This window comes from Tachypleus tridentatus, chromosome 1, assembly GCF_004210375.1.
Source record: "Tachypleus tridentatus isolate NWPU-2018 chromosome 1, ASM421037v1, whole genome shotgun sequence".
NCBI lineage: Eukaryota > Metazoa > Arthropoda > Merostomata > Xiphosura > Limulidae > Tachypleus > Tachypleus tridentatus.
This window is the reverse complement of record NC_134825.1, coordinates 127522567-127549388: the sequence shown is the minus strand read 5'-3', so window position 1 is coordinate 127549388 and position 26822 is coordinate 127522567. Positions and strand designations below refer to the sequence as shown.

The window sequence follows — 26822 nt, the reverse complement described above, 5'->3', positions numbered from 1 at the left end:
CCATGTGCCATAAAAGTTTGAATTCTTTATAAGTCAGAGTACTAATTTCACGAGACATTTATTATAACGTAAATTATACTTTGCATAACGTATGTCATGTAACATGTTTTCTCAAACATACTATCTTAATTTGTAGGCAAATCCATCATTTGAACGAGATAAACATTATACACATCCAATAAGTTGCTTTATGTACACCCTGGTATGGCCAGGTGGTTAAGGCACTCAACTCGTAATCTAAGGGTCGCGGGTTTGAATTCCTGTTGCACCAAATATACTCGCCCTTTCAGCCGTGGGGGCGTTATACGATCAATTCCATTATTCGTTGGTAAAATAGTAACCTAAGAGTGGTGATGACTAGCTGCCTTCCCTCTAGTCTTACACTGCTAAATTAGGGACGGCTTGTGCAGATAGCCCTCGTGTAGCTTTGCGCGAAATTAAAAAAAACAAACAGTTCAGTTTATACTCTTGTGCAAATTAATTGAACCAAGACGTAAAATTACGATTTTTTCAACTTTTTGCGTTTTATTTTTGAGAATCCAACAATCACTCACAAATTAATACATAATATGACTGCCTATATTTTTCAGAAGATCATTAATCCGCTTTGGCATCGAGTCCACGAGTTGACTGCAATCTTTACTAATTTTTGGATCGCGGTACCACATCTCAATTATGGCCTCAATTAGCTTATCTTTCGTAGTACAGTCTTTTTTTTCTGAAGTCTTTCTTTACAAATCACCCAAAGATTTTGAATAAGATTTAAGTCCGGAGAGTTTCCAGGCCAGTCCAGCACTTTTATTCACGTTGCAGTCATAAAATTCTTCACAAGCACAAGTTTTGATGTGTGGCACGGAGCCAGATCTTGCTGAAAAATGCCAGATACATCTGGAAATCTCTTTTTCAATTCTGGAACGACTCTTCTCTGCAAAACTTCGATGTACTATGGTCCTCGCATCATACCTTCTACGATATGTAAGCCTCCGATGCCATAGTAGATGAAAAAGCCCCAAAACATCTTCTTCAAGGAATGTTTTACGAACTGATTGATGTGAGATTCTCGAAGTTTCTCACCTGGAGATCTGGGAACATGCAAACTTCTTTGACCCTGTACGAAGAAATGAGTCTCGTCACTGAATAACACCTTCCTCCATTGTTCTTGCGTCCAGTTCTTGTATTTAAGACCCCATTGATACCGTTTTCTTCTTCATTGAGTTGGTAAAAAGTCGTTTTTTCACTGGTCTCCTTGCCCTTCTAACGCAATTTTGAATGACGTAATAATCCTTAAAATTTCGTCATATATCCCAAAAATAGATCGACCGTACTGCAAAACACAGCTAATGACGCCGTCTGTGTGAAAAAATGACTATTAAAGGAAATCAGCGGGTCCAGCGAGCCTACACTGGTCGCCATGCTGAAAATATTGTAAAATGACCATTTCTTTCAATTAATTTGCACAGGGGTGTAGTAGATGCAGAGTCGCCCAAGAAAACAGCACGATTTTCCTTATGTGGCTGTACACGGTATTCGGATCCATTAATTGGCCTTAGGCATGTTCTCTTATAAGGAATATATCTGTTACTTCACGAAACATTTCGAAAGAGACAACTATCATTTCTAGTGGCAAATCAGATAACGGTCTAGGACCTCCACGCCCCTAGGTCACATGAGCAAAGTGCAATGCGTGAACAACTTGTTCTTTCTTTCTTTATGTTATTATTTTCAGTAGCTAAGATCATGTTCTTTCTTTTAAGTAACTTTTTTGCATAGTCTGAAACAACTGTAGATTCCCTAGAGTTCTCCTGAAATGAGATTCAGCTTTAGCATAATGTTCCTTTTAGGTTGGTTTCAGTTTAATTGAACATTGTAAAGGATATTATTGGCTCAGTTTAACTTCCTTTTTCTTCAGCTTACTGGGGAGGGAAGCACATTGGACTGATAAGAGAGATATATCTACTAATCATGTTAACAAAAGGCGGATATAAATATACTTTAGTAAACATTTTATACAACAGCATATTAAAAGCTTATCAAGATTTTTTAAAAAGTTTAACGTTAGGTCATAGAATGAAATCACAAATTGATATCTTGATGACGAGAAACCAACCCACTTGAAAGAAGCCCTACTTATACACCAACTACAACCAAAATTAAACTAATGTAAAGGAACACCTTCATAGCTATATTAATTAATAACCTAACCCTACCATCCAACTTCAACTCCCCTTACAATCCTGTACCAGTTTATACTCTCGTCCCTAAGACATATGTCCGGCAATAGTCAGTTGCAAACTCTCTTTGTTAACCTGAAGATGACCGAGGAAGGCCATAACATTGTTTTTTGCTTATCAGTAAAAGTGTTGGTACCCATACCAGCCATTCTGAGATACAAATAAACTGATTTATTCATAATATTAAATACGGTAAAGCTTTGTCCAAAGTAAACTAAAGCAAAAACCGAACTCAAGTTTGGCTGAAAACATAATAATTAAAGGAAAGAATTTTTTAAAGTACGTTAAGGGTAAACATAATGTTAGAATGGGGATAGGACATATGAGGGATGATAAAGGAAGGCTTGTATCTGATGATTATGAAATGGTTAGATTATTAAATCCTGCTTTTTGAACAACTGATAAATGAAAACAAAATTGAACAAGAAATCTGCATAAATTCTTAGCTGGTTAATATAAAATTGAAGAGTTTAAAAAATTATAAGGCTTCTTAGTGAGATAATATGTCTGTAAGGGTTTTAAAGGAGGTAAAGAATTGAATACGTGAACCACATGTTACAATTTTTGTGAGTCCATGAATAGTGCACAAGTACAACGGATTGGAAATTAGCTAATGTCACTCCTATCTTCAGTGGAAGTAATAAGAGTTGTACCAGTAATTATAGGTAATTGGTTTTACATCAGTTGTGGGAAAAGTTTTGCAAAGTCTGATAAAAGATACCTTGCAAAGTCATTTAACAAAGTTTAAAATTTTATCAGATAGTCAACACGATTTCACTTTTGACATGCTTCGAAAATGCTACTGCATATGCAAATAAGTGGAAGGGTGTCAGAAAGCATTTGACAAAGTACCTCGTAAAAGGCTTGTAAAGGAACAACTCTATTGGCGTAGCTTGATGGAAGAAAGCAAAATGTTGTTATAGATGGAGTTCAGTCAAACTGGACTTATGTTGCAAGTGATGTACTTTAGAGCTAAGTTTAGGACCATTTCTCTTTTTTATTTATATTAATGAGATAGATAAAGAAATGGTCAATAAATTACTTAAATTTGCTAATGATATCAAGGTCTTTGGTGTTGCTGGCTGTGAAGAGGATGCTACTGATTTACAAAACGATTTAGATAATTTAGTGAGTTGGTTTTATTTATGATGAATGCAAATATTGCATTGGGTTATCATAATTTAAATTATAAGTATAATTTGGATGGATATACGAGGTCTGTTAAAAAAATACGCGGACTGACGTCATAAAACAAAATGTACTTTATTTAGAAGTTACAGGTCTGGGACCCCTTCAAAGTACTCTCCTCCCCAACGCACACACTTATCCCAACGGTGTTTCCACTTGTTGAAACAGTCCTGGTACGCTTCTTTTGTAATGTCCTCCAGCTCCTTCGTCGCATTTGCTTTAATCTCGGGAATCGTCTCAAATCTTCTTCCTTTCAAGGGTCTTTTGAGTTTGGGGAACAAGAAAAAAATCGCAAGGAGCAAGGTCAGGTGAGTAAGGGGGGTGGGGAAGAACAGTGATCGAGTGTTTGGCCAAAAACTCACGAGTTCTGAGGGCTGAATTTCGCAGCAACGCGGTGCATCTTCAATTTTTCGGTCAAAATCTCGTAACAAGAACCAATTGATATCCCACACTCTTCAGCAAGCTCCCTGACAGTCAAACGTCGATTTGCCCGCACCAGGATGTTGATTTTGTCGACGTGTGGGTCGTCAGTTGACGTGGAAGGACGTCCAGGACGCTCATCGTCTTCAATGGACTGTCGACTATCCTTAAAACGTTCATGCCACTTGAAACATGCCGTACGCTTCATAGCAACATCACCGTAAGCCATGTTAAGCATAGCAAAAGTTTCAGTCGCAGATTTTCCAAGTTTAACACACAATTTCACAGCAAGTCGTTGCTCCTTCAGGTCATTCATTCTGAAATCCGCCAAACGAAAAAATCGCACTTCACTTAAAACCGCGTAGCTAATACACAAATGAAGATATCTGCAATCGGGAAATGGCGTCGTAATCAGCTGATCTGTGCAAACCTAGCGACACCAAGCGGATTCCCCTGGAACCAACTGGAGCCGCGCAATTCAAACAGTCCGCGTATGTTTTGAATGGCCCTCGTATCCTTAAGAGTGTCATGAAAGAAAAGGATCTTGATGAAATTGTGGAGAAGTTTCTTGAGCCATCCAAGCAGTGTGCTGCTGCTAGTGGTAGAGCACTAGGTTGTATTTAAAAAAAATTTTAATTACAAGTTTAAAAAGATTATAATTTCATTGTAAAGGTTACTGATTAGGCCACATTTGGAGTATTGTGACCAGTCTTGAGTTCCTTACCTTAAGAAAGAGATTGAATTGTTGGAAATGGTTCAGAGGAGGGTTACTAAAATGGTACCCGGGATAGAGGGGTTGTCATATGAGAAGAGATTAAAATCCTTAAAACTGTTTTCTCTTGAATACAAGAAAACTTATAGGGGATATTATTTAAGTATTTAAGATTGTAACAGGAATTAATAATGTTGATGCATCAACATTTGTCAGACTTAGCATCGAGAATTATAGAACTAGGAGACACAAATATAAATTTAGACAAACTTGAAACCATCTTCACCTAAGACAATTTTATTTTTCAAATAGGGTGGTTGGCCAATGAAATTGGTTGCCTTTGGATATTGTTAAGGCAATAAAGTTGATGAGTTTAAAAGAAAGCTTGATAGTAACTATGACTCTCTTATGGTAGCCAAATGCCTCGTCATCTAATTAGTGACGCGCATGAATGAATTAACGAGATTTCCACTGTCTCTATCTACTATCTAGCGAAACCACAGCCAAGGGAACGGGCTTGGAGATATCAGTATGAATGATGAGGGTTAGCTTTAATTTTTAAATTTATTTATGTAATAATTTTAGTTTGGCTTATAGTTGGAACAGCCGAGATGGGCCATAAAATCTCTTGTTCCTAAACATTATGTTATCCTGTTATCGTTACACCATGGATTTTCTTCGAAATGTAAGGACCAAGTAAGAAATATATAGTTTTGTGCACAGGTATAATTGTGAAAAAAAGAAATTTTTTGTAGTGTCCTTCAATAAATTTTTAAATTTACAAACACGTACCTACTCTTATAGACTAAATACTGTGATATAAATAATGGAAAGTTTCTTCTTTTAATTTTCGAGCCAAATTCGATTACTTCAGTCCTAACACTAAATCAGTAAATAAATACTTTGTTTGTTCCGGAAATTCACAAAAAAAAAACACAAAAAGGCTATTTGCAAGTCATTCTTAATTTCGAACTAATAGATTAGAGGATGTGTTTTTCTTATAATAATGTCACATCGGGCTATCTGCTGTGTCCGCCGAGGGGAATCGAACCCCTGATTTTAGCGTTGTAAATCAGTAGATTTATTGCTGTTCTAGTGGGTGTTTAGATTAGAGGGAAGCCATTTATTCAACAGCGCCCACAGCAAAACCTTGAATTATTTTAATCGAATAGTGAGATTTGACCGTCATTCTTATAACGCGCTCACAGCTTAAGATTCAGGAACACTATTGTTCTTTGTGGCAACGGTACATGAACCATGAATCCTATAATACACATTGAGGAATGTAAACTAGTAGGCCATACCTGGCTCACGAAAGAAAGATTTTCCGATTTTTCTGGCTTATGACCTACTCTGGATTTTGTATCATCCAGGTCCTAATGTGTAGATATTTTTTCTCTACTTGGAACTTGAATTCTTGTCCTGTTTTTAAAATTTCTTACTCTTACTTCGGGTGTCAAACCCGATGTCATTGTATCTTGTTCAATCAGTCATTTTATTATTTGACTATATGCAATCAATATTATCAAAATTAATCACACAGAACAATATAATAGCTTCATTTATAGCAAAACAACTACTTATATCTGCCGCTATCCCTATTTCTGAACTACTAACAAGAGAAAGGCACCGCGTTTGCAGCAATCTTCCACCTTTGATTCACGTTAAAGAATTAGCTGTCACTCTGATAACGCACGTACATTTTATTATGTAGTAGGAACATTTTATAGTATCGAACTGATTCAAACCTGCTTGCCAGTTCATTTAAACTCGATTCTAATTGTAAGCGTTGTTTTTATTTTTAAGGACAATTTCTAAATATTTTTAGTCATAATAGTTTGTAACTAGGTTAGCAGTCAGTTTGAGGTATTTACTACGGTCAAATCTGGTGTTCAACTTCCCACAGGGAACAGAATGGACATAGTCCATTGAGTAGCTTTTCATTAAATGACATATAGTCGTAACAACATATTGTAAACTTCGAAATAGTTAAGGATTAAGGCTTCTGTATGTATATATGATTTATATATATACTAGTAATTTCGATACAATTTTAAACAAAAAAGAAAGCTTTAGGCATGTTTGTAACAAATTTATTATAAAAATAGATTAACAATGATAAGTGAATATCGCCGCCTTGGGTATATGAATTTGTAGGTTCAATTCGCCATGGTGTTTATATATATATATATAATTTAAAGCATCACATTTTATCAATTCACCAAATTTATTTTTAGAACTTTTAGTACAGCTACTGCTTTAAACAAGAATTTATTAGTAGCTGTTGGCTGGAAAGTAGTTTTATTCTTACCTAGTATCAAGGAGCTCATAATTTGAAAGGTAAACATCGAAACAGGCTATTCCAAAGTTTTTGACATTTCTGAAGCTACAAAAAAAGCGTATCTCAAAAACTGTCTCCATAGTAGTAAAGTTAAGGACTTAAAACCCTAAAAATCGAGCCTCTATTCGCTGCTGTGGACAAGGAGCAGATTTATTAATCCATTGCTTAACTTTGCGCTAAAATAACAACTTAAAAAGTATATTTTGTTTTGTGGCGACCTCTAGTGAACATTTAATTATTTGTACATTCATTGTTTAGTTGCATTAATTTAATGTTTACCATATTTAATGTTTCAAACCGAAACAGCTATATGATTTTTCGTCATAAATTTTAATGATGTTCCTATTACGTAAGTAGTCATAATGAATCTTTTACTCATATGCACAAGTATACAAAACCTTAATCGTCTCAATACAGCTGAAATCAACCTAATAAGTGTATCTCAGAGAAAAACTGAAATAAAGTTTTAAAGTAACTGAAAATTTTGATTTTGAGCTGTCATTAACATTAAAGAAAACTTGTCATCTGCCGACAAATCCGTTATTTTAGTACCAAGTGTAGAAAATAAGTAAACTGACAATGTTAATGGCTATGATTGATATGTCTTCTTACAGTATGTTAAAATATAAACTTCGTTTGATACGACGACTGTACAAGCATAGAAAATTTCAAAAAATATACATGAATCTAAAAAATTTGACATTGTTAAGTTAGTTTGCTTTCCTTAATCTAAGAGTTATCAAGGAGCCCCTAAACAGCAATTAAAATCGCACGCACAAAAAATGTACAAAGTTATTGACTGTTAAGCAAGCAATAGAAGATATAGTCCGATATTCCTGCTTTCCTCTGCTGAGTTATTTTACTAACTGACAAGTGCATGCAATGCTTGAAATATTGCTGCAAATTTGCCTCCTACTCTCTAACACCGAGACCCTGGAACTGACTTTGCTACGTACAGGGAACATAAAATCAAACATATTTTCCAAGAGACTACACAACTTGAGAACAAAATAATGTGTATTGGTAATCAAGGAAATTTCAAACTGTTTTTTCTTCCCTTGAATCTTATATTATATAATATTTTCATTAATTCATTTTTATGTTATGTTATTTCAACCCCACCCCCGAAATGTATATTCAATTGCAAAGTTTAAGAAAAATTAATTATCGCTACTCCAAACGTGGGGATGCTTTTAATGTAAAATCATAGATGTAAAGTAAAATCAGGGATTCACTTCCCCTCGGTAGATACAGCAGATAGCCTGGTGTGGTTTTGGTATAAGAAAAAAATACACACGCTTTAATCCCTTACGTTAATATTCTTTATTGACCCATTAAAGACAGTGTTATAATTTTGTATTTTTTAACTGTTCTGTTCTATGACATGATTATATTTATAATGCAAAAATAGAAATGTTTAATTAGTACTACTGAAAAAAACATTACGAAAAAAAACCTTTTTTTTACAGTGAGAATTACTCGTCTGAGCAAAAACTTCCTAAAGAGTATAAAAACATGCCGCTGTATTCTAAGTCTAAGAAGCACAGATCTACCTATCCAAACAATACTAATTATAGGATAAGATATTAAACGCATTTCTACGATAAAGTTAACAACAGTACTGATACGAACAAAACCCTATACATACCCCACCTTCCCTGAGAAGTCAAAAAGGAAGTTAGTAACACTCGAGGTAACAAAACGTAACAGCTCATTAAACCAATAATACTACACAACAATTTTTTTTTAAAGTTTTGCTTCTTGAAAAGTTTTTGCTGATTGTGACAGGTACCTGGTGGGTATGCACAAATATAAATTTGGTTTTGCTTCATCACGTAGGAACTCTGAAAAATAGACAGTTAACTGTTTACCGACAATAACGTATTTAATTGCGTTTATGTTTCTAATACGCTATTAAATTCAACATAATTAAAAGTTTTGCTTCTGAATTTCGTTTGTATTTAATGTCCGATGCATCACGTTGTAGTGTCCAACATTAGTCAGCAAGCATTGACAAATTCCAGTTGTCTTGATATCGTTTTTCTATTGTAGCAATGTCTTGGTGAAACCTTTCACCGTGTTTGTCACTGACAGCACCGAGATTTGCGGGGAGGAAGAAGTCCTAGTGTGAGTGGAGGAAATGAATCTTGAGTGACATGTTGCACTTCATTGTTTTGTATGCTTTGAGAAGTTTGTCTACCAGCTGAATGTAATGTGGGGCTCTGTAATTGCCAAGAAAATTGTCAACAACATCTTTGAAGGATTTTCAGGCAATCTTTTCCGGCCAAACTAACAGATCTTCGAAACACTTCTCACTCCTAACATGTCTGATCTGAGGGCCAACAAAAATGCCCTCTTTATTCTTGGCCTCAGTTATTCTTGGGAGCATCTGCCTTAAATAACGAAAACCTTCGTCTTCTTTGTTCATTGCTTTCACGAAATTCTTCATAAGTCCCAATTTTATGGGAAGAGGAGGTAAAAAAATCTTTGCCGGGTCGACAAGTGGTTCATGCGCCACATTTTTCTGTCCTAGAACTAACTTTTTTACGGAGTGGCCAGCTCTGTCTAGAATAATGTGACTCTTTGGCACGACTGTCCCATTCACAGATGAAACAACAGTACTTTGTATAGCCAAGCTGCAATCCCAATAACAGAGCAACGACTTTCAGATCTCTACAGATTTTCCAGTTGTACTTGCTGTACTGGATGTACTTCAGCAACATTTCCATGTTCTCGTAGATTTCTTTCATGTGTGCTGCATAGCCAACAGGTATTGAAGGGTGAACGTTGTCATTGTGTAACAGAACAACTTTGAGGCTTAACATTGATGAATCAATAAAGAGACGCTACTCTTGCGGGTCATGGTCACAACCCAAAGCAGAGAACAATCCTTCGATGTCAACACAAAAACAGAGACTGTCAACTTGTGCAAAGAATTTGGTTATATCATCTTGGCGGCTTCGAAAAACAGAAATTTTCGTACCTGGTGACAGCAAATACCATTCCTGCAGTCTCGAACCCAGCAATTCCACTTTTGCTTTTGACAAACCCAAATCTCTGACCAGATCGTTTAATTCTTACTGTGTTATGAGATGTGGATCGCCTGAGGAGCACGGTTCAAATTCCAAATCAATGTTACAGCTAGTTCCCTGCATTGCAGTTTCTTCATCTGGTTCGTCTAAGGTCCATTTCTTTGGTGGTTTCGGAATTGGAAGACTGTCGTCATGTGGCACGGATCTCATTGCTGAAGGTAGATTGGGATATTCAATTGACTTGTTTTTGGCAGATAAACCAGACACATTAGTCAAATAGAAGTAATAGTCCGCCACATGATCTTTCTGTTCTCGCCATATCATCGACCAGCAAACAGCACTGTCTCTCGAGTGCCTCTGAGCCAAGCTCTCAGACAGACAGCACACGTCGCACAACAAATGTGAGGCGCCCATTCCTGGTCTTGATCACCAATTTTACAGCCGAAGTACAGATGATATGCTTTATTCACAAGAGCAGTCATTGAGCGTCTCTGATGAACAAGCGTATACTCGCCACATATAGAGCAGAATGTATCGCGGCTGTTACGACATTGACGAGACATATTGACCGACACCAATCGTCCTGTAAAATATCTATAACATCTAACTTACTTGTTACAGTGCTACTGAGGCGATACTATATTCTGAAACAATACGTACACACTATAAGGTCTATATTAATCCAATGAGCAGCATCTGTGTATGCAAGCCACTTTTATAGCCTGCTGAGACACTGTCAAACTGGCTCCGGCCTGCCCAGGCATGCTCGGTCTGCATACTTCCACAGAACAGCTTCCAACATGGCCTGATTTCATGTCTGGACATGCCCAGACTGCACAAAACATTGTTCATAGATCTCTTACAGAAACGAAAATTTTTAAACACAAATATAAAAAAACATGACAAAACTAAAGATTTCGATGAAACGGTACGTGATGGGCAAATTTGGATGTGATTTTCATGATCAGCAGCCAAAAATCTATAAGGAACACCCAACAGTGTTCAAGAAGCAAAAACTTTGTTGTGCAGTATAACAGCACCAGAAACACTCTTAAAAAGATAAAAACAATGCTCCAGGACATGAAAAAATATGATATATACATATAAAAAAGGCATACCGATATTGTACGATTATCTAACTATTATATTTAATCTATCCCTACAATCAGTTTACATAGCGGACGTTTTAACGTTTCTGAAAGAAGGAAAGCCAGCAAGTAAACCAGAAAGCTACAGACCATTCAGATGCATTCCAAAACTACTATAAAAAATAATTAGTTTAAGACGATTGCCCTATTTGGAACTGACAACAAAATTACATAAAATACAAACAAGATTCGAGATAAATAGACAAACAACAAACCATCTGGTAAGATTCACAGAAACCACAGTAGACAGTTTTTAACAAAAACAAAAAAGAATTGTCTCTGGCTTTCTCGATGCTGAGAAAGAATTCGGCACCATATGACACAACTGATCGAAATGTCGATTGTTACAAATGAAACCACCACGAAGTATTATTCACTGGGTCTCCAACTTTATGGACAGCAGGAAAGCTAGAATTAATATGTCAGGAATTTCCTCGTAGTACTTTATCCCCGAATGCAGAAGTCTCACAAGGAAGGGTATTCATCTCTATTTTATTCACCATGTATGTGAGTGAAATGTTACCACCTGATCAAAATTTCTGCTTCTGCTCCCATTTTATGGCTATCTGGAAAAGATCCAATACTCCAACCACAACAGCGACAAATTTACAACCACGGTTAAATAAAATAGAAAACTTCTGTAATAAATGGAGAATTAATATAAACACTCCTAAAACACTAATCATATCATTCACAAAATTAGAAAAAGTCCAGCAAACAGCCCACCAAATTATACCTCTAATAAGTCTTCTCTCGATAGACAATCAACAAAATTTCTGGGTTCAACCTATGATTTTAAACTAAACTAGACTAAGCATATAAACAAAATTTAAAACAAAATCTGGTAAAGAGAGAACTATATACGATTTCTGACTGACAAGCATAAAACCAAACTTAAATTTTATAACGCTTAATACCTCTAGTGATAGTGAATGCCTACCCAGCATGGTTAAATGTAACCAAACCACACGTAGTAATGTTACAGACAATTTAAAATTCAATGAGCATTGAATCATACAAAATTACGAGATGCCCCTCCCCCTTCACACAGAGGTACAGCAGTATGTCTGCAGACGTACAACACTAGGATCCAAGTTTCAGTACTTGTAGTGGGTAGTGCAAAGATAGCTCATTGTGTTGCTTAACTTCAAAAAAAGATACTCAAGCACAACCTTCTAACACAATTACACAAACGTCTCTTTGTCGTACAGACATCAAAAGAAATCAACAGATTACTTCTGCAAAAGTCTTAACAAAATTTCATCAATTCGAACACTAAAATCTATATTGTGCGTAATGAAAATAGATCTAATCATCTCTTACCATTAAATCTACTAAGCTCTTTATGTAACCCATAGCGATCTAATATTGGGGAAATCCTATTAGTCCTATATGTTTTACATTAGTATGTATAAAATTGTTTTTTGAATAAAACTTGACAACGAAAAAAAAGAGAATATATATATATATATATATATATATATATACATACACACGAAAAATATACGTGGTACATTCATCCACGTGGCCTGAAAAGGGTCAATCGCGTGTGCGAAAGAACTAATGTAAACGTTTCTTCGTGATGAGATAATAGGTTTTCCGAGCTACCGGGCCGAAAGCTACCGAAACATTGATGTGGACTTCATCCACGATACTCACGAACCAAACCAACAGTCAAGAAAGGAGGCAGAGAACCTCCCAGGTCGCTTGACCAAATAAATGATCAATGAAACGTTTGGCACATTACATAAATTACACTTTGACACTCTCGCATACGTTCGCGTATCAAGCATGAATAAATTACTGTTGATAGCAAATACAGAGCTAAAACGTTACAGGTAAAGGTTAGCTTTAAAAAAACATACATACAGCGCTAGTTTTTTATTTCGCATCAAATATATAGCATATAAATGTAAAATAATACAAAAAATAACATAATTCTCAGAATGTAAAACACTTTAACATTCATGAATCAACAATGTGGAAAATTAAAGTTTTAATTTTTTTAAACTTTATGGAGACTAAAAATCCTGTTTAAGAAAAAACTTTCGGATAATGCATTAAAACAAAAAGATTTTACGTTGATTGTATTCTCAAGACGGCTGGTATGGGTATTAAAACTTTGATTAAAATAGAGTACAGAACAAGGTTTCGACCTTCTTAGGTCATCTACAGGTTTACAGTTTCTCATGAAATATTAATTGTAATTATAAACACCCAAATATTTTTTGGTGCTGTTTGTTTGCTATTAAACCCAAAGCAAAACAATGAGCTACGTTCTCTCTCCAACTGCAAGTGTCTAAACCCGGTTTTTATTGTTTAAAGCCACCAGGGGGACTGTAGAATGATAATGCTCGTAATTGTAGGAATGCCTTGAATGCATAATGTCCTGTTAATTTCCTTTTTAAACAAATATTTACGGAAATCCAAAACTGCATTAACCAGAAATGTAAGAGAACACTTAAATGTTTTTGTCCTTACCCAGGGGAACAATCAAGATAAAGAATTAGGAGAGAACAGGCTATTTGGGTGTATGTGAAAGATTGAAATAGACATTTAAGAAGTAGTCATAGCTTGTACACACCTTACTCATGGTAATTTGCAATTCAAACCTGAAGCGAAAATTCAAAATCTCAATTATTTATTGTTTTTATTGAATATTTCCAATTAATCATTAGTATATTCAAATATTCTGAACAGATTTAACTCAAACAAAGTATGAAATGTCAATGGTATAATGGAGACACTTGTTTGTTTGTTTGTTTGTTTTTGAATTTCGCACAATGCTACTCGAGGGCTATCTATGCTAGCCGTCCCTGAAATGCCAAATGTCTGTAAATTTAGTTACGAACCAAATCCGAAAGACCAAGTGTATACGATATACTGGAAGTGTTTAAATGTGACTGATTACCAGTCACATCTGAAATGCCAAATGTAATATTTATATTGGAGGTGTTGAAACCTGATTGATTACCAATAATATCCAAAATGCCAAGTGTCAGAGTTAACATTGGAGGCATTAAAACCTGGAGGACAGGAACTAAGTTTGAAATGCCAGACGTTAATGATCTAAATATTTTATGCCCTATCATGAAACCTCAATAGCAAAAAGTACGATGTATCTAAAACAGTACTTTATATGTTTTGTTAAGTATTATAATTTATCTCGAACTGGTCTCCGATTTATTATGTTACGTATGCTCATGTATTACTATTATAAATAACCGAAAATTTGAATTTTAATTTAGTAGTTAAGCAAATATAGTAAATTTGATAAATATTAATATTTGGTTAACTACTAAATTCAAATTCAAATTTTCGGTTATTTATAATAGTAATATTTGAGCATACGTATTTTAATATAGAAACAAAAACAATATAATTTATAATAACAGATATTACTAATAGTTATTACAGGTCATGGTTTGTACAGAAGGGTTTTACAAACTTACAACAATAATGAGTCTTATATCCAGCCTAGAACTGGATATTTTATCGACGGTCTAGGCCCACCACGACGAGCAAATTAATTATTAGTTGATATTGTTACACCTCGTTTAAGCTAACCAGCTTGACTGGCTTCACACCTTTACAAGCTGACTTTTCCCTGCGATGATATTTAATGTTTTCGGAGAAATAATAATGTCCGAAGCAATCCACTGAAGTCGAACGGTTTGTAATGTTCGAAATATATAAACGTTCCTGGTCAACATCTGTAATTTTTCGATTGATAGGCGTTAATTACAATTATAGCCTTCTAGGCCTATAGCACACTGACTGTAGCTGACCAGCAATATTAATTTTCTTCTGGCACGTCGGTTTTTTATATACCTATCATGCGAGTTTCTAAACTTTTGAACAATCATCTAACGTGTTTTCATAGACAAATATTATTGATCTTTCTCTTTCAGGAATTCTCTACAAATTTCTAGAACAAGCGAGACTTGCTCAATACACAGTTAAAATATACGTCACATGCAAAAAAGAAAATTATAATGAAACAAACGTAGGAACTAAAATAAGCGTATAATGGTAAACCCGTTACAGGTGACTTTCAACAAACTGCATCGATTTTTTTCAACTTCAAAAAATGCACCTTTACAAATTTCAAAACAGTATCCAGAGCATATTTGCCATGTTACTTTGTTTAACCCGACTTTTAGTGCAAAGCTATCTGCGCATAGACGTCTCTAATTTGAACCGACAGAGAACAAGCAGCTATAGTCATCAGCACCCTTAGCCAACTCTTGAGTTAATCCTGTCTGCTCGAATAATGAAATTTCACATCGCTATTATAGTTCACTGAAGACTGCAAAGCGCGAGTGGTATTTATGCAACAACGGGACGCAAATCATGTCTCGAATTTACAGTCTGGGCACGCTAACCACGCGGTCGTATCCACCCTGAAAGACCTGTGTGTTTTCTTATAGCAATGCCACGTCGGGCTATCTGCTGAGCCCACCGAGGGGAATCGAACCCCTAATTTTGTGTTGTAAATCCGAAGACATCCTGAAAGACACCGATCGCTATACATTAAACAGTAATTAGAATATAAAACAAACTAAAATAACTGCAACTCGAATTTCTCATAAACAATAAAATATTTACAGAAACTGAATTGATATGATGACTTCCTTGAAAGATTATAAAAAAGAAACTCCAAAACGAGGACACTAGAAATAAGAAAATATTGTTTATAAATGCATCTGTTTTTTCAAAGAAAGTGTTCTATTTGGTTTAAAACTGAATATTTTATCGACGATCCAAGTCCACGACGAGCAAATTTATTCTTATTTGATACTGTCACACCTCGTTTAAGCCAGCTAGCTTGATTAATCTCACACCCTTACAAGCTAACCTTTTCTGGCGAAGATAATTAATATATTCGTAAAAATAATAATGTCCGAAGTAATTCACTGACGTTGAACGGTTTGTAATGCTCGAAATCTGTTATCATTCCTGGTTAAATTCTATAGTTCTCCGATTATTAAATGTTAATCGCAAATAAAGGTTCCTAGGCCTACAGACACTGACTGTAGCTAACTAATAGTAATCTTCTACTGGCGTGTCTGTTTTTATATAGCATTCACGCGAATTTATCGAAGTTTCAATAATGTTCTAGCGCGTTTTCGTTAAAAAAATTGTTCATTCTTACTCTTAAGAATCTTCTACAAATTTCTAGAACAGGTGGGACTTGGCAATATACAGTGAAGCATATACGTCACATACTTACAGTCAGGAGGTTTAGTAAAATAATTTCACTTAATATAAAAGAATTCATCATCCACTTCTAAGTTTACGTAAATTTTATTACTTTTAGGCATTTATTTTTCATACCCTTTTGCAATCTTAACATCTTTTGTTCGTAAATATGATCACCATAACACTTTATGTTAGAGGAAAGAAAAAAAAAAAGTATCTTTCCATTACACTTATCGTATTGACGTACATTACGTTTGATAAATTTTCTTACGAAGGACCAATAATTTTATATTATGTTAACGGCCTAGTCTAAAGTAACTAACACAGAGGAAGCATGCATACAAAAGCTTATTTTCAGAGAAACGCACTGGCAAATTAGTTTAATTTATTTATTGTTTTTTACTTTAATTATATACTGATTCTTTTATATTAAAGTCACAACTTAACCAAAAATATGTTGCTGATCTGGAATATATTACATCCTGAACATTTTTAAATTTTGTGAAAATTCTACAAAACTAGCTGTGGATTTTGTCCATTCTCTAAAACTTAATATTTTTATTGTGAAGTTATTCAACATTCTTTGCCCATCCTCTAACCCAGTAGTGCACAAACTTTTTGAGTCAGGGGCCACAAACATACTTTTCGTAACCGTTTGGGGCCACAAAAAAGTGAAGATTAAAATCGTCCCACAGTTGGTTCACACAAGATGGACATCACATTTAAGAACACACAAATAACGATTACATCAAAGAGTTTGCATCTTATTCTAAGAAATGTTATGATACGTCAACTGTCACAAAGTCAGTGCGATGGATGGTGCTGCGGTGCTGCATGTCATTTACGAGCTTAGAAATGTCCGGCTTGATGTTTGACGTTGAAAGACGCAAGACGGCTTCCAAATGATCATCAGTCAGCTGATTGCGAGTGTTGTTTTTGTTCAGTTTCATATGCGAGAAAGCCTGTTCGCAGCAGTACGTGCTGCCAAACATGCTGGTGTGGACAAGTGCGTTCTCTTTCAGATTAGCAAATGTATCAGGCGACGTTTTGTAGAAGTCAAGCAAACTGTATTGTCGGTAAATAGCACACAGTTCATCAGATGTCTGGAGATCAGTAAGTTCGAGCTGATATTCTGCTGACAAGTCATCCACTGACACACTGAACGGATCAGCAAAAAGTTTCATCAACAGTCTACAATGGTCAAAGTCATGAAACCGTGAGTTGAAGGAATGAATCAAGGTATCTAGCTTCCCAACATAAACTTGTGTGTCAATGTCCTGATTCTTCTGTAGCTGTGACTGAAAAGTGGGAAAGTGCACGAAGATGCCTGATGCTGCTTGCTGCCGGAACAACTGCAACCTTTGTTCTGAAAGCTGAGACGTGATTTGCAAGCTGACAGACAAGCTGATTTTTGCCTTGCAACTTCAAATTCAGATCATTCAAGTGTTGCGTCATGTCGATCAGAAAGGTCAAATCAGCTTGCCATACTGGATCAGTCATGGAAATCACTTCTGTCTCTTTGTTCTTGCTTCTGAGGAATTCTATCACCTCATCAATCAACTCCCAGAATCTTCTGAGCATCTTCCCTCGATTCAGCCAGAGTACTTCACAGTGCTACACAAGGTCACCATAGTCTGAATCAATTTCTTCAAGAAGACTTCGAAACTGACGGTGATTGAGCCCTCGTGATTTGATGAAATTAATGGTTTTCGTCACTAATACCATCAGCGCCTGAAAACAAGTTCCTTACTGCACAGGTTTCGTTGGTGAATAATACAGTGCAACTTTATCAGCTGTCTGTTCTGCTTTCCTTAATGCTTCATCAACAGTGCTAACAGCCCGCTACTTTCTCCGATCATGGCTAGTGCTCCATCAGTTGTCACACCAGTTTAGTGAAATCCAATGAAACACTACTACACAGTCGTACTGTCTCATTGAATAGAGCAGACCCAGTTGTCTGACCTTTCATGAAACCCATGCCGATTAGTTCCTCTGTGATATCAAACGATGACGACACACCACGAACAAAAACTAGTAGCTGTGCTGTTGAACTGATGTCAGTCGACTCGTCTGCTGCCAAAGAGAAGTAGACAAAGTTAGCTGCTTTATTTGTAAACTGCCTTGTTACGTCTGCTGAGAGGTGTGAAATTTTTCGTTGAATTGTCATATGATTCAAAGCCACTGTCTGTAGGTTGCGAACTGCTTCCGGACACAACTTTTCCGATGCAGTAATCATACATTGCTTGACAAAATCATCATCAGTGAACGGTCGGCCAGATTTCGCTATCATCAACGAAATATCGTAACTGACCTCACATGCTGCACCTAAATCTGCTGACTGCTTTGAGAAAACGTTCTGCTGGTGATTCAGCGACCTCCGCAGAGATTCAATCCGAGCTGTTCGTTCATCACCGACAACGTTGTGGAAATCTTTATGCTTCGACTCATAATGACGCTTTATATTGGATACCTTTGCCACTGCTACTGTCGTATGACACAGCAGACAAATCATGTTCTTCTGTTGTTGAACAAAACAGTATTACACAGTCCAATCAACATGAAACTGCCGGTTTTCGTCGTCAACTTTTCTTTTTCGATTAGCTGCCATTTTTGTTTACGAAATAATATAAAATAGGGCTCGTAAGTAAATCACGAAGAACAATTGGAACGCGTGAGATTTCGTAATTACGGAAACATTACGTCATTGCCTTAATGATTAAATTCCTATGTATTAACGAGATTTGTTTATTAAATTTTCTTTATTGCTCGACACAACTATGTAACCATCCAGTATCTAATCTAATGCATATTTTTCTATAGCGCTTGATCTTTGCGCGGGCGCCAACTCTCTATGTTTGACTTTCCCGTTGGACATCGCGGGCCACTCGGAGACTCGTCGCGGGCCGGATTTGGCCCGCAGACCGGACTTTGTACACCATTGCTCTAACCAGTATTTTCCATTTTTTGGCAAATACTTGTTTGATCCCTTTCTTTTGTATATCATTTCCTCTTCTAAAACTAGTGGCCCACCATGGCCAGGTGGTTAAGACACTCAACTCGTAAGCTGAGGGTCGCGGGTTTGTATCTCCGTCACCCCAAACACGCTTGCCCTTTTAGCCATGGGGGCGATAAAAAGATACAGTCAATCCCACTATTCGTTGGTAAAAGAGTAGCCCATGAATTGGCGGTGGGTAGTGATGAGTAGCTGCATTCCCTCTAGTCATACACTGCAGATAATCCTCGAGTAGCTTTGCACGAAATTCAAAACAAACCAAATTCTAAAACTAGAAATGAATGTAAGAATCCAATGGAAACATTAGAAGAACGATATTTCCAGTGCTATTACTTACAATTGCAAACTGAAAAACTGATTAAAGTGCAATAAATGCATTGTATGTGGATATATCTGTTATGGAATAGCCAGTGTTTTTGTTATATTGGAGCTTGAATATCGCCCATTGCATCTTTAGAGAAAATATTATTTAGTAAGAGTCTCTTATTTAAATATTTCTGATTATTGTTTGTGTTGAGATATTTATGTTTTAGCCAAATCGACTTCGAGAATATCAACCAACAAATGGTTCAGCTTTGACAACCAGTTTAAAAGTTGCATCAACACAACGTCCTGATTTTACATTTTTAAATTTATCATATACAAATACTGGTTTTAAGCCTTGTTAAAGATGCCACTCAATTCATCGAATCAAACATTGTAAGGAAAATAACGTTCAACTATATTATTTTGAAGTTATAAAGAAAAGAGAATGACTGTTATAAATATAACTAACTACATACATTCAATCTTGGTAAAGCTCGATTTTTTAAAGTTTACGTAATTTGTAACAGTATTTTGTTATAATGTTTTGTATTTGTCCTGTCCTTCATGCTATTATCAAAAAGTACTACATGTGGACATCACTTAAACTGTCACTTAGATAGAGAGAATAAATCGTGATATTTTTGAACTAACATGTCCATGTGTTAAAGATACTTATCTTAGTAGTAAATAAAACCATAGAGTCAGAGTCTTCTGATAAAAGTAGTGTTATCTACGATCAAGAAACTAGTCTTCTTTCGTGTAATATTAGGAACGAAACAATTCAGGCCTCCCCAAAGGAGTTATAGGATTATTTTTGTAACATTTTACCAGTAGAAAAGCAACCTTTCCAAATAAGATATATATGTCTTTTAATATAAATATTTTACGAATGCGTGTAATAAAATTTATATTTTATGTGTATTGATTTTTTCTGCATAATATATGGATTGGCTCCCTAAAGACACCGATTGTATAGTGTAAAAAGCATAAAGTATCTATATGTTATAGTCATCCAATGCTCATCTGTTATTGGATGGTTATTCCTGTTTCAAACTGTACTTAAGCCATTTGAAATTAACATCACATATTTTCGCGCCAAAAGTATGGAAGCTAAATAAGATAGAAAAACATATTTAACCTACATTGTTTGTTTTTGAATTTCGCGCAAAGCTACATGAGAGCTATCTGCGCTAATCGTCCCTTATTTAACAATTTAGTAGAGTAGAGGGAAGGCAGCTAGTCAACACCACCCACCGCCAACTCTTGGGTTACTCTTTTACCAACGAATAGTGGGATTGACCGTGACATTATAAGGCCCCCACGGCTGAAAGGGCGAGCATGTTTGGTGCGACGGGGGTTTGAACTCGCAACCCTCGGATTACAACTCGAACGACTTAACCCACCTGACCATGTCAGGCCATTAACTTACATAGTTCTTTTTTAAATTTGATAGACTTATAGATTTTTGCAATCTACATTTAATTGCGAAATTTGGTTTAATTATAAACGACATTATAAAGTTATTTAAAAAAGTTTGCGCAGTTCTACGAAAAAAAGTCACGTGAACTGTTGGTCTGAAAATTTTACTACTACTTCACCTAAAAGCAAAATTTTTTGTCAGTTTGATTAAATATGATTAATTTTGAGCAACAAATCTATAGGATAAACTAACGTATAGATACATAATTTTTGGTTAGGCCAAACAAACTAGATTAGCAGTTTCTAGGCCAAGGTTTGAAATGAATCCTACAGTTGTTATTCATTATTCATTGCCAACTTTTAAGCATAAATTTGCTTTATACAGCTATATAAAGTGCATGAGCGTGATAACAAGAAACTGTTAATTAAGCTTCCATGGCGTTATTGTAAAGTAAGTTATTAACGCTGTTTTTGACAGGAAAACTACCATCATATATTTTAAAGAATCTGGTTGGTTCTATGAAGTATAGGTCTGTTTCGAATAATTGGTTGCGATCTTGCAGCTAATAATGGTTACTATCAAATGCCACTTTCGTATGCTGTATTTTATTGGTGTGTATTGATAAAAAAAAAGTCATGATATCTAATTAAGTGCTCCTAAAATGTTAAAAAAAATAAAATTGGCAGCTAAACTGGTAACTACACTCATAGTGTTACAGGAAATATTCATTTATTAGTTAGCTAGGCCACGTATTTTCTTTTAACAATCATCATGCCTCAAGTTGAACGAAGAACGCGGCCTGGCTAACAAATCAATGATTATTTTATGCATGGCTAATCCTTTTTGGGCGGACGTTTTTCGCACCTAAGGTGTTTCTATTAGATATAGCTAACGAGGGGTTATAGTTTTACACTATATAAAGGGAAGGGATGTACAACATTTCTTCATGAAACAACATTCATTAAATCGATTGTTATTGATATCTATCGCCTTACTCATATTCCAAAAACATTCTGTTATTCATCCAAAATAGAGCACGATACAGGAAGAATTAAGTAAAGAGATCAACAAGTCGTTAAAAAAATGATTTAAATATGTAGAGTCACTGTTAAGACCCATTCTAGTTAACCGTTTCATATCATACCCATGAGAAGCAAAACTGCTTTATAGCTTTTGGTCAGTTTGTCTCTTTTCCCAACATCCATCGTTCAAAACTCAGCCATAATATTAATGTATTGGGCAGATCACAAAAATAAGTTAAACGATGTTTTTCGCTAATATCTCACTCGTATTAATGTGAAACTTATCGTGACGTTTTTAACGAAAATTACAAATGTTTGGATTGTTTGTTTGTTTTGGAATTTCGCACAAAGCTACTCGAGGGCTATCTGCGCTAGCCGTCCCTAATTTAGCAGTGTAAGACTAGAGGGAAGGCAGCTAGTCATCACCACCCACCGCCAACTCTTGGGCTACTCTTTTACCAACGAAAAGTGGGATTGACCGTAACATTATAACGTCCCCACGGCTGGGAGGGCGAGCATGTTTAGCGCGATTCGGGCGCGAACCCGCGACCCTCAGATTACGAAGCGCACGCCTTAACGCGCTAGGCCATGCCAGGCCTACAAATGTTTGGAAACAAAACTTCGTGGTGACGGGAAACCTACTTGAAATAAAAATGTATCTCAGAATGGCTGGTACGGGCGGCCGCGCATGGCCAAGCGTGATAAAGCGTTCGACTCCTAATCCCAGGGTCGTGGGTTCGAATCCCGGTCGCATCAAACATGCTCGCCCTTTCAGCCGTGGGGGCGTTATAATGTGACGATAAATCCCACTATTCGTTGGTAAAAGAGTAGCCCAAGAGTTGGCGGTGGGTGGTGATGACTAGCTGACTTCCCTCTAGTCTTACACTGCTAAATTAGGGACGGCTATCGCAGATAGCCCTCGAGTAACTTTGCGCGAAATTCAAAAGAAACTGGTACGGGTATTAAGACTTTTACTAATAAAGCAGAGAATAACCTGAAGATGGCCTAAGAAGGCCAAAATGTTCTCTGTTTTATTAGTAAAATTGTTAATTCTCACAAAAGCCGTCCCGAGATGCATTGAAAACGAAAAGCTTTTTCATCACAGGCTTATTACGATCAGTTTATTTTTACCACTTGCTGCTATCAAATGAACTAACTATAGGTAAAATCTCCAAGTACTTAAAAGTATATTCGTAATTTCAATACAGCACGATTTTGAAATGTGTAAAATCGTTTTAGTCAATATAGAAATCTTATAATGAATGGTATTAGAAATATGGCCCTCTCTTAATCAACACCATACTTGGTTTTTCTTCTTCTTCAACGGAAAAACAATAACCGCAAAATAAAGACTTTCCATTTTATACAAAATGTCCATAAGAGTATACTGGCAGCCAAGATATAAATAGTAGTTAATTGGCTCCAAAAATGAAATTTGTAAATGAAGGAATTTAAAATGAAAACAGAGAAGTTAAAAACAGCAACAATAAACAAACAAAAATGAGCCATTCAGCTTTGGGTGGAGGGCGAGAAATAAATATACCATTGTAAGAATTTGGTGGATACGCAGAAGTAACAAGAGTCTAGCAAGTGCTACACAAACGATTAAAAGAATTATCAGTTCACCGAAAAAACACACACACACAGCTTTACTATTAGTACCACCAGGAGTCCAACTATAACACTAACTCCTACAAATAGTGACAGGCAGCCGGCCCACGTGCAAAGCAATCTTCGTTCCCACCTGGGTTGTTGGATGTGTCGGGAAACTATTGCATACAGGGAGTTGTCATACGTGTTTGGAACGTCAACTATGCGATTACTTCGTCAAAATAGAATCAGTCTTTTTTGTACAGATGATCCGAACAGCTCCTGGTAATATAAATCTAATGTACTATAGGGTGAATTTAGAGCCAAATAAAAGCTTTTGCCAGAGCCCAGATTTAAATCCACGTAACCTTTGTCACCCCCTTCATCAACTCTACAATAAAGAAACACTTTCTCTTCGTAAAGCTTCTATTCAATCAGAACAAAAATATAAAATAGAGAAAGCGAAAGTTTAAAATCACCTGAGATCAGTACTTCTCCCCGCAGGTGCAAACTTCTGTTAATCACTATTTATCGGGCTGTTGGTTTCACGCTAGAAAAGCATGCTTTTATCCCTGTTTGAATCGCATTAGAAACACCCTGTGTTTGAGGGTTGGGACTATCCGAGGTCCGAGGTACAAAAAAAATAGATAAGAGAGTTATTGGCAGCTGTTACAGACGTTCTGATGATTAACGTGATTTCATTCATGTACGGCCTTTTATTACGTGTTATTTAGATGGACATAGATCAGTATATACATTCTACAAGAGAAAAGATATGTGATTTTCCTAAACAGTTAACGCAAACTTCGCCAATCACATCCACTTTTTCACACTTGATTCCCCCACTTATTATTCATGGCAAGTTTCAGAATGCAATAAAACCGCCAAGCGAACGAAAAATGCACTAGAAACGGTGTAGTATATAAAGTAAAATAACATTTCCAAAAGACAAGTAAGAATATTTCAGTGAGTAAAAAAAATACAATAAAAATATTAGATAAGTAAACATTAGTTTTTACAAACTGCTGTTATGATTGGTATTCTTTATGACATATGCTTTAATAAATTAATGAAGAAACGTTTTCAAGGTCCTAGTCGTGACTTAATAGTTAACATGCCGAACTGTGAATCCAAGTGTTTCAAGTGTCTTGGTTCGCGTCTCGTTGCAGCAAAATCACCCTCCGTGCTTTGGGGCCCTGGGTGCGTTATGGAAATGACAATAAGATCCCATGAAATCTGAAGAGGGAAATAGTGAAACAGTCATTTTCACATGTGCATCTTAAAATTATCTTCAAACCATAAATTAAGTTAAAATATGTATATCATAAATGTCATGACCTCACGAGTGAAGTGTGTGTGTGATTTCCCATAACACTTGTTCTTGATGAAACGAGGTTAAATTATTGTATTATCTTATTTTCTTACACTTTTTGTTCGTTTACTCTAATTGTTTACAAGAATGTATAATATGGAAGTGTCAGAACTAGTATAAAACGGTCATGAACATTGTGTGGTGTAAGCTGATTCATATTTCAGTCATCCAAACACATGCGTGCATCTTTATTGACTAACCAATCTTGAAAAAGGTATTACAGAAGATGATCAACCAATGCTTGACAAAAACTGAAAAATTTCTCTGATTTAAAGATAACGCCATTAATGTAATTGACAAAAAAGTGGTTACAGTTGGTTTCTAGTTTTATTATTTGTTTTTGTCCGCTCTGGACTTGATAACTGCATAACATCAATACAGCATTAAAGTGCACGAGGGACGGAATGTAGACAGGAGTGAATTCATTGTGCAGTTCGAAGATGCGTCTCACTTTCTTCTCTTGCACTTTGTTACCTTCCAGTAGTTTTCAGTAGGGTTAAGATCTGGACTGTTGCCTGACCAGCATATTATCTTAATCCTCTCCCTTGGAAGATAATCCTTCACTTGAAGCAATGAAATAAAACCTAAGATGTGTTTTCAATACTTCTACATTGTAATTACATCTTTATTTCACTTCTACCGCATAGACTGTATTAATATTACCAAACATTTTAGCCCAGTTGCATGGAGTAATCATCATGGAATGTGCACTGGTGAACGCTACATAAATGGTCCTGATTTGTCGGTTTTAACAGGGATTGAGGATCTCAATGTACTTCTTGGCACTGATAGTGCCTTTTACAAAATGCAGGAGTCCCACATCCTGGCCACAGACACCTATCAACCGACCTTTTCTAAGTTTAGCGGTTGTCATGTTAGATGAAACTCTTCTCCACACTGACGTCATACAATCTGCTTCCCCATGTAGGTTGAACTTTGATTTGCCTCTGAATATTACTTTGTTTCATATTGTTTCAGTCCAGTCAGCATGCTCTTTGGCTCAGTTGAGTCTCAGCTTGATCATCTTTCTAGACGACTGGTTGAACACAGGTGAAACCAGATGGTATGGGTAGTGACCCCTGAAGTTTTTAGATCTGTGGAAGACGGTCGACGATTCGTCATGTTCGTGCGTTTAACAACATGATCGTCAGCTGTTGTAGAAATGTTTTTCCTACCCCTTCTAACCGCCACTCTACACAGCCAGTCTCTCTATTTTTATACACACAACGGGCCACAAAAGATTGGTTAAATTTAATTTTTTAACACACTGCTTTGTCGAAAGCCACTCTTGGCTCAAAGAAACAATGACTATTTGTGTGTGTGTGTTGAACTACCTCGTAACTCATGGCTGTAGTAGCATCATACTCGCGTTGTGGCAGATAGATAGTCTTCTAAACTGACTCTCTGCAAGAATCTCTATTAATAGTTGAAAGCGTCCGATACTTTACCAAGACAGCCTACAGAGCTGCTGATGCAATAGTTAAACAGAATTGCATCATCCATAAAAATCACATGCATCTACATGCTCAAGTTTAACAAGAAACGCGGCCTAGCTAACTAACGAATAAATATGTGTTTTAAAATTCTCATGGAGGCCATAAGTGTAGCTATCCGTTTGGCCAGCAATTTTGGTTTCATTCCTTTACGTAGCATGTTCAATCTTTTCTTTTTCACACGTAAGGTGTTTGTAATTATATGTTAAATAGCCAACAGTAGATAGTTAGCTGAAAGAAACCAGACACAAATATAAGGACACTTAACTTACTAACTATCTTTATTCAAAACTGAAAATAAAAATAAATAGTGGGCTATTTAAAATAATTCA

At 36.0% G+C, this 26822-nt stretch overlaps 1 protein-coding gene across 1 annotated transcript in view; it reads left to right on the top strand.

Annotated features, from left to right (window-relative positions):
- LOC143223113 (uncharacterized) overlaps positions 1-26822 on the top strand; it is a 184482-nt gene that overhangs the window by 154133 nt on the left and 3527 nt on the right. The gene's annotated exons all lie outside the window — the stretch shown is intronic.